Source organism: Triticum dicoccoides, chromosome 3B, assembly GCF_002162155.2.
Source record: "Triticum dicoccoides isolate Atlit2015 ecotype Zavitan chromosome 3B, WEW_v2.0, whole genome shotgun sequence".
Lineage (NCBI taxonomy): Eukaryota > Viridiplantae > Streptophyta > Magnoliopsida > Poales > Poaceae > Triticum > Triticum dicoccoides.
Window position 1 is genome coordinate 344791729 of NC_041385.1, and position 8780 is coordinate 344800508.

The 8780-nt window shown below is 43.3% G+C and overlaps 1 long non-coding RNA gene across 4 annotated transcripts; it reads right to left on the reverse strand.

The window, feature by feature from the left end:
- Positions 1-2610: 2610 nt before the first annotated feature.
- Positions 2611-6463, reverse strand: LOC119276034. Of its 4 annotated transcripts, none has more exons than XR_005136214.1 (8): positions 6264-6460; positions 6070-6176; positions 5873-5981; positions 5542-5767; positions 5224-5294; positions 5044-5125; positions 3905-4087; positions 2611-3344 (listed from the first exon to the last, which is right to left on the reverse strand). It is a non-coding gene; the product is annotated as an uncharacterized LOC119276034 (long non-coding RNA). The 4 variants fall into 4 exon arrangements; XR_005136212.1 differs by having other exon boundaries at positions 5224-5330; XR_005136213.1 differs by having other exon boundaries at positions 5035-5125; positions 5224-5767; positions 6264-6463.
- Positions 6464-8780: the final 2317 nt, after the last annotated feature.

Sequence of the window (8780 nt, forward strand, 5' to 3'; positions counted from 1 at the left end):
ATAAACTTTACAAGTTGTTGTATACTTGTTAGTTCATACTCTTGTACTCATACCTTTACATTTCAAATATAGATGACCCCTGGAATTATATTAGTGTTATTTAAGGAGTTTAGTTGGCAGACCACCATTCCTAAGTTGTGTTCGATAAATGATTTGCGGTAGTATGATGAGATCATATCTCTTGTGGATATGACCCTACCTGTAGGTTTTGCTTGTGTTGTGTGATATATCATATGTTTGGTTGGTCATTGCTTTTGTGTTGTCATATTTCGTGGATTGTTTGTATTATGCAATTGGGTGCTTTGGTTGATCACATGTGCTCTTTTGATGTGATTGCTTTAGGATGGCTTTGGTGACTTGTGTGAATTGTGTGAATTTAGTGTTTGTTTTTGATATTGTTGGAGTTTTAGTTGCTTGCATGAGCACAAGGGTAGTGTTTTCCCCCCGTAGACCTACTTCTGTCTATATCTTACCCCTGCTTACCCATTAGATGCCACCGAGGCGTAACTCTAGAGGCAGTGGTTCAGGAGACAACAACAACAATGACATACCACTATACATGCAGCAGCTGCTTCAGGGACAGACTCAGTTGATCCAGTTACTTGTTCAGAACCAGAACCAGAACAACAACAACAACAACAACAACAACAACAATAATCCACCACCACCCCCAGTTGATGCACTTACTCATTTCTTGAGGTTGAATCCTCAGAGGTTTTCTAGCACCCCTGAACCTATTGTGGCTGATGATTGGCTTCGCTCAGTTAATAGGAATTTGGAGACAATTGGTTGCACTGATGCAGAGAGAGTGAGGTTTGCCTCACATTTGTTAGAAGGACCAGCTGCAGCATGGTGGGACAATTACTTGGTCACTTATCCTATTGCTACTATCACTTGGGAGCAGTTTCGGGCAGGTTTTTGCGCCGCACATGTGTCTTCTGGTGCCATGAGTCTGAAGAAGATGGAGTTCCGCAGCTTGCGTTAGGGAGGTCGCACTGTGAATGCATATGTGGAGGAATTTAATAATCTTGCACGCTATGCTCCTAACGATGTTAGCACTAATGCAGCTAGACAGGAGAAGTTTCTGGAAGGACTGGATGATGAGTTGAGTATCCAGTTGACAGTGGCAACATTCAACAACTTTCAGGAGCTTATTGATAAGGCTATTGTACTTGAAGGAAAGTTTCAACGGGTGGAGAACCGCAACAGGAAGGCAAGGGACACAGAGTTCAACCCCGGAGGACCCCGGAAGCACCATAATTCGTCAGCATCTTCTAAGTACTATGATTCTGGAGTGGACATTTATAATGGTCATAACCATGATGTGCATAATCACCACAACAACAATGGACACAACCATAATGGTCAGAGGAATGGCAACAACGACCACGACCTTTCGACACCCACAAAGAAGGATCTAAGCCAGTTACTTTGTTACAGATGCAAGAACCCAGGACACTATTCAACAAACTGTCTTGAGCTAAAGAAAATGAATTATGACAATGGGGATTCTGGAGATAAGGAGATAGGTCACTTCGAAAGTGGACATGTGAATCACATGAGGGTAGGAAGACCAGATAATGCATCAGTCTTTGGTAAGATTCTTAATTAAGATCAAGTATTGTGTCCGTTCTTTCAGCATTGATGCATCATATTTAGTCGTGTCAAGGGAGATTTGGAAATATGCAATGAGTAAGCCTCGAAAGTTTTGAGTATGGATTATATCAAGTACACAGCTTTAAACTTTGCTAGCCAACTCGAATCTTGAGGACGAGATTCATTTTAAAGGGGGTAGATTTGTAACATCCTAGATTTTTAAAATTTGGAATGTTAATAGGATCATTCTTTTTATCATGATTTCTATGCTTATTTAAATTTTCTGAATAGTTAAAGTGTTTTCCAACTCAAGGCAATATATTTGGAGTGGAGATAATACGACTTCTCCCCTATTAGTTATACTAGTTGACCCGTTGCGCCAAATGGCGCAGAGACCCGCTAAAGCCATATTGTCGATGAAAATAGTTTCAATTTGCAAGGACATTTTCGATATTGGTAGTAGAAAGCCCATGTGTTAAATCATGCTATACTGACAATATGTTTATCACGCAAGCATTGCCTGCATGCAGAACATAAGATAGCTACATTTGTGCTTTCTTCTCAGACTCAGGTAATTCCCGTAGAAGCTTATCGCAAGATATTTTGCTTATCTGAAGCTTAACACGTTAATGTTATTTCTAGCATGGTTCAGCTAGCCTTCTCTTTGTTATAGATTCGACCTGACCAAGCATTTAAGCAAGGCACTTATATAATAGAGCAACATCACAACAGTTGAAGTTATTAGGACAAGGTTCAAGTGTAGCTTAAAATTTGAACAAGTTGTAGTTATTAGGACAAGGTTCAAGTGTAGCTTAAAATTCGAACAAGTTGTAGTTATTAGGGCAAGGTTCAAGTGTAGCTTAAAATCTGAACAATTAACTTTACTTCTCTTTCTCTTGCTGAAAATCACAATAGTGCATCTGTGCCTACTTATTTTGTGAGCATGGCCATGTGCATGCCTAAACCTGAGATTGTCATTCTTTTTTTTTTTTTGCCTCTGCCTACACACCTAAATCAAGCCCGTAAGTTAGCATGTCATTTATTTATAAAGCAACACCACATCAGTCTAATCTTCCAAGAGCAAGGGCCTAAAATATTCAGAGATGCGCAATTAAGATCATGCTGTCACAAATGAATGATATGATACTAAATCTATAAAGTTTGTTATCCAATCATTTCCCTTCCATAATGATGTTGCCAGTTTAATTGGGGATTTACTTATCTCCTCCCGTCCAATGCGAGGCAACCATAGCGGCAACGCAAGAGGGCCCCACGCCGAAGGGCTGCGCCACAACCAAGCCCCCAACACCGTCGCTCAGCCAACATACACATGATGCACGTTTCTAATTTTGCATTTTTCTTCTCAGATTGTGCCGCTCAATCTGCATTGATGCACACCTTTGAGCAAACTATGTTGCAACTTTATCACTTTTCATAGAAGGAAAAAGCTCATGATTTCTCAGACTCGCCCTCCACCACCGGTTGTTATCCCTTGTCCTCTGTTGGCCCTCCGACGGCCACGATCCGTCATTTGGAGCGCTGGGATCTCACATCTCGCTTCAATGCCGTCGAACTTGACCACTGCTCTTCCACCACGCAACACCGAGTCGGAGGCTGTGGCACTACACAACAGCGATCCCGCGGCCGCGGTGCTGCCCATGCGACATCAGCACCTACGGCCATGGCACTACCTCAATGTGACAGTGTCCCGGCGGCCTTGGTTCTGCTAGCCATTCGAAGCTTCTATCCTGAAGCAGAATGAGTTGTACCGATTACTGAACGAGTGTGGCAAAAGTTGAATTACGAGCATAGCTTAAATCTGTATCTCCTTCTACTGAATGTACTGCTCCCATGTATTCAGCATGACTGGAGCGTGCAGTTGTAATAATAGAAGCTCTGAATTCACAAACAAAAAAGATGAATGTAAAAGTGGTCGTCGACCATTCCTTGTACGTATATGATGTTGCATCTCTACACTCTAAGGACATGATCCAGATGTATTATAAGAAAGTTGCTATGGACCACATGGTACATGATCACATATATTAACAAATTAACTTCAGAAGATTGGATGCAAACCTCCTGACGTAAGAATAATCTTTTGATTTAATAGCTTTGGCAATAGTTGAAACTTGTTCTTTCTAAGGTGGTCACCAAATTGGACCCTCACAAAAGAGCTAACATAGCAGCGATAAAAATAATGAACTGAAGACAACCTCAATTAGGACCTATGAACCTCTCAGAGGTCATGGAGGCCAACTTTCATGATGTTACATGTCATCTTGAATGTAAGTACATCCATACCAACCTCAAGTCCTGTTTTCAGGAGAAATTTCTTCCATCCATGCTTGAACAAGATGCATGCATTCATGTGCTTGTTCGTCACTCAGTCCTAGTGGACCTCTGCTTGCCAAACCATAGTCTCGCCAGTCGATGCTTGGGATATCCAAACGACAAGCTACTTCCTTTGGTTTTTGTAGATGAACATAGACTACATGCAAAAAAGTGTGTGTTATGGTCCCAGTTATGTAAAATAGCACAAGAACAAAAAAAACTGAGGAAAATAAATGGATCCTATAGAGCGACATAGATCGAAAAACAGTGTGTGCAACAAAATGCATTTAACTGAACCTAAGGTTAAAACCAGACCTTGTTCATGAAACAATAAAATCTAGTGAATGGAGAACTTAGTATTCACTTCAGAAGCTAAGCATGAACATTATGAATATACATACAGAAAAAAGAGGGGGAAATAATGACTAAACAAGGACTGAAAAGGTTATATGAGTAGAGGTTAATTATGTAAACATCAAATGTGAATGATCAAGAAGACTCGAAGAAAAAATCACAAGGCAACACAAAAATGAAGCAACTGAAAAACAGGTACTTGTTTCCATCGGGGGCAAAAGAGTGAAGCATAGGACTCCAGAAAAATCGAGAACAAAAGTAATGGAATAAATAAAGCAGCTCCCAAAAAATCTCCGCGTGTCAAAGGGAAGAGATACAAACAATTGCTGAAGTAATTAGGATAAAATAGAAAATAGTGACAAGACTTATACAACGATCTCCTACCTCCGTTGTCAAATAATCAATGTTTTAGCACACGATACACAATAACAAACTGCATGCATCTCATAGCTACATAGAGGAAATCCAGATCATGGCTGCTTAGTTCCAAGTGGATATTAACAAACATAAAAAGGAGAAGTTATCACAGCATCTGTCAAGCTGCAACATTAACTTGCTAATATTTATTAGGTATGCAACACATAACATACTTTAAGCCTCAAGCCATCAACAATTCCAGGTCCAGGAATTATATGAGCATCCATAATACCAAGTATATTGCTCTCATGTGTAGAATATTCATCTTGAAAGGAAAAAAACTAAGCATACTGCACGAATATGCAAATAGAATGGAAGGATAGGGAATAGTACATTTCTCACCATTCGTCTTGCATAATGAATGTGTTTTAAATGTAGCAAACTTGCGGTTCTCGAAGATCAAAAGATTGCGCTTCTCAGCAATCTTCAAAAAAAGTTCATAAGATCCCATTATATAAAGGATGCTGAATTTGCATATTCAATAGTGAACAATTCTAGTAACTAAATAAAGGAGGCACCTACCCATAATCATAAGAGAATTACAGCATGTACTTGCTAAATTGATCATTCTCCTAGTAGTTGGCGTCCTCCCCCTCCATAAACATGGCAGAAATTATCCATCAACAGAGCTTAAAACAGGATGGAAGGTGAAAAAAGCTTGTCATTGAACCCATAAGCATGGACGCTATACGATATTAGAAGAAAAAACATGGAAAATGTCATAGCTAGTAGAGCAGGAGCATTGCTACTCAAACCTAAAAAAATTGAGGATTACAACTCAGATCTAATAAAAACGCCACAACATTGAAGTTCATATGAACATCAATTCACTGTAACTACCTCTCTGGGCAGGTCACCTCGCTCTTGTGTAAACCGCAGCCGCCCAGCGCCGCTGCCTTCCTCTTCTCTCTTGAGCACTTGCCACCGACCTCCGTGCCCTCGCCTCTCGCCTCCGGCCTCAGTGCGAATATCAATTCACTGTAACTACCTTTCTGGGCGGGTTGGTGGACGGAGCAGATGGCTTCGGTGGAATGAATTTGTTATATGTTAAAATGAATCAACCTTCCTGTAGAAATAAGGAAGGAAGTTTCATTCATTCATTTGAAAAACAGCAGCAACAGTGTATGTAGCGTCTTGATCCATGGAAGAAGGTGGGGGAGCAGGAAGGGACCTTGTGCGTGGGGTAGTCATGGCCGTGGTCAGGCTGGACGATGTCTCCATCGAGCTCGTCCATGGAAGGTAGGAAGGAGCTGCTGCAGGTCGCCTGCTGCTGCTTCGGACTGAATCGAACAGAAAAAGAAATCAGGGGTCCGATCCGATCTGATGTGATGTGAGAGAGGAGAGTAGTCGGGGAAAGGGAGAGCTCACCGTTGCAACAGGGCGACCGGAGAGGTGGAGGATGGAGGCAGAGGAGGGGATCCGTGCCTGGGAGCCGTCATGCCACCGCGTCCATGGAGACGCTGCTGCTGGTGCTGCTGCAGATCGAGAAAGCAAAGAAATCAGGGGAAGGATGTGAGAGATAGGAAGGAGAGGAGAGGTTAGGGAGAGCCGAGGTGTTCTACCCCTACTGAGGCGCATCTCTGTTCTAGCGCGGGGAGAAGGAATGGGGCCGGCGGCACAGGGAGCAGGGGAGGGCGCTGAGGCGTGTGAGGAGAGGGTGCGGCGGCGTGGGAGAGGATGGAGTGGGGAGGAGAGGGTTTGGCGGCTAGGGTTTGACCTTTTTCTTGTTCTCGAGGTCGAGCACGGGGCGCGGGCGGAGGGGACTGGCAAATCCCTCGGGGACAAGGGAAAGGCACACCCAGCCAAAATGAGCCCACTGGTCATAGGCCAATGAAAATGACCGTGGGTGAAAATTGGATTTGACCACGAAGTGAATATCTGACGGCCCAAATGCGTATCCGATGTCTAGAAGTGGACCAAATCGAGGGAGCTTTATATGTTTAAATTTGGAAAACGCTAAGAATATATTCTGGTGTCTACCCAAATTATTTTGGCTTTATAGAAACTCAAAATTATTTTATAGTTGTTATTATAATGCTCTTTTATGTGCTTGTTTTGCGCAAAATATTTTTTTCCAAAAATGTATTTGTGTTGTATGTTCACTGTTTTATATAGTAGTAATAATGTTTTACTGTGTGTTGTGGTATTTTTTTGGGAAGTCGCTAGGTATTTTGGTTTAGTCAAATGTATGTTCTGTATATACAGTAATGTTATTAGTTTTTTTTGAGACAATCACGCGAAGCTTTTATTAATCCGTCACAATGTTTACAGGGACGAAAGAAAGATCACCGGGGTGGCCTAACCAGACATGGCGACCGGTCTCCAGTCCCAAAGCATGCTTCGCTAGATTGTGAGCTTCGAAAGTCGAGCTCCTAAACTCATGAACAAAAGCACACGAATTAAAACTACTAGAGTACTCTATGATTTCATGTATAATGGCCCCATAGCTCGGGCTACTCTTCTGCTTGATATCGTTCACCACTTCCATGCAGTCCATCGCCACGTGAATTGCTTGCAACTGGAGATCCTCAGCTAGTGCCATCGATTCTCTGACTCCGCTTCAAGTGTTGTAGGGTCGGAGATACCCTTGAACACAACAGTGGACGCACCCAGAAAAAGACCTTCCCTGCTCCTGCACACTGCTGCTACCGCGCCAACACTTGAACTTCCCATGCAGGCCGCATCAACATTTATTTTGGATATGCCCAATGGCGGCTGCAACCACTGAGTCGGTCGCGCCATTCTGTCCTGCACCACAGCACTGCTCATGTTCTTGACCACTTGAAGATCACTCAGGAAAGAGTTAATAAAAGAGTGTGTTGAGAACGGGCTCTGGAAGATATCTTCGTATATAGCTTTCCTTCTAGCAGCCCACACTGCCCACAAGGTAACGGTCATACACACAAAATGTTCATGCGAGAGAGCATCCTTCAGTGCGAAAATCCATTCCCTTGCATTCTCACCATCATGCTGACTCATATTTTCGACAAGAGAATCGTCAGATAGAGCCCACACGCTGCTTGCCATCGGGCACTCAAGGAAAGCATGCCTCCATGAATCTCTGGCACTGCAAAGCACACATGTTGGTGTAGTCGACATGTTTCTATGGTGGAGTAGTTCCGCTGTTGGGATAGAGCTGCGTGCAAAACGCCACAAGAACAACTTCACCTTCGATGGCACGTACGTCCTCCATGACTTAGACCATTCATTACCCGTGTTGCCAGATGCTGATGCGGTACCACCACTTCCCTGCTCTCCCTCTAACCTTGCTTGCACAACCAGTCTATAAGCAGATTTTACAGAAAAAATACCCTTCTTCTCGCCGCTCCATGCCCAGAAGTCTTCCATGTTGCGCATGCATAGAGGTATAGACAATATTCCTTCTGCATAGACAGGTAAAAAGACAGTCCAGACCAGCTGCTCATTGCATGAAGCCTCCTGAATATTGATAAGCTGCGACACAAGGCGCAGCGGATTCTGAACTAACGGCGACACCAGTCTCATCATTCCTGGTCTTGGAATCCAGTTTTGCTTCCAAACTTCAGTTGTTTGCCCGTTGCCAATTCGCCGGATTATACCCAGCTTCAACATATCCCTCCCGTCCATAATAGCTCTCTAGATTTGCGAGGGTCGGCCCCCAAGCTCTGCCTCAAGAATGGAGGTCCCGGTGAAATATAATGCCTTCAAAATTCATGCACTCAGCGATGTAGGTTCTGTCAAAACTCTCCAGGCCTGTCTTGTGAGTAGAGCTAGATTAAAAACCTCCATATCCCTAAAGCCGAGTCCCCCAAGATGCTTCGGTCGAGTCATAGTATCCCATGCCACCCATGCTGGTTTTCGTTTTCCGGCCTTACTTCCCCACCAAAATTGGCGAATAATAGATGTTATGTTCTCACAGAGTCCCCTTGGGATCCTGAAACAGGCCATGGAGTAAACCGGCAGTGCTTGTGCCACGGCCTTAATTAGCACCTCCTTTCCCCCTGCCGATAGGAGCTTCTCCATCCATCCCCTCACCTTCTCCCACACCCGATCTCTAAGGTACTTAAAAGTTTCCATCTTTGACTGGCCGACATCAGTTG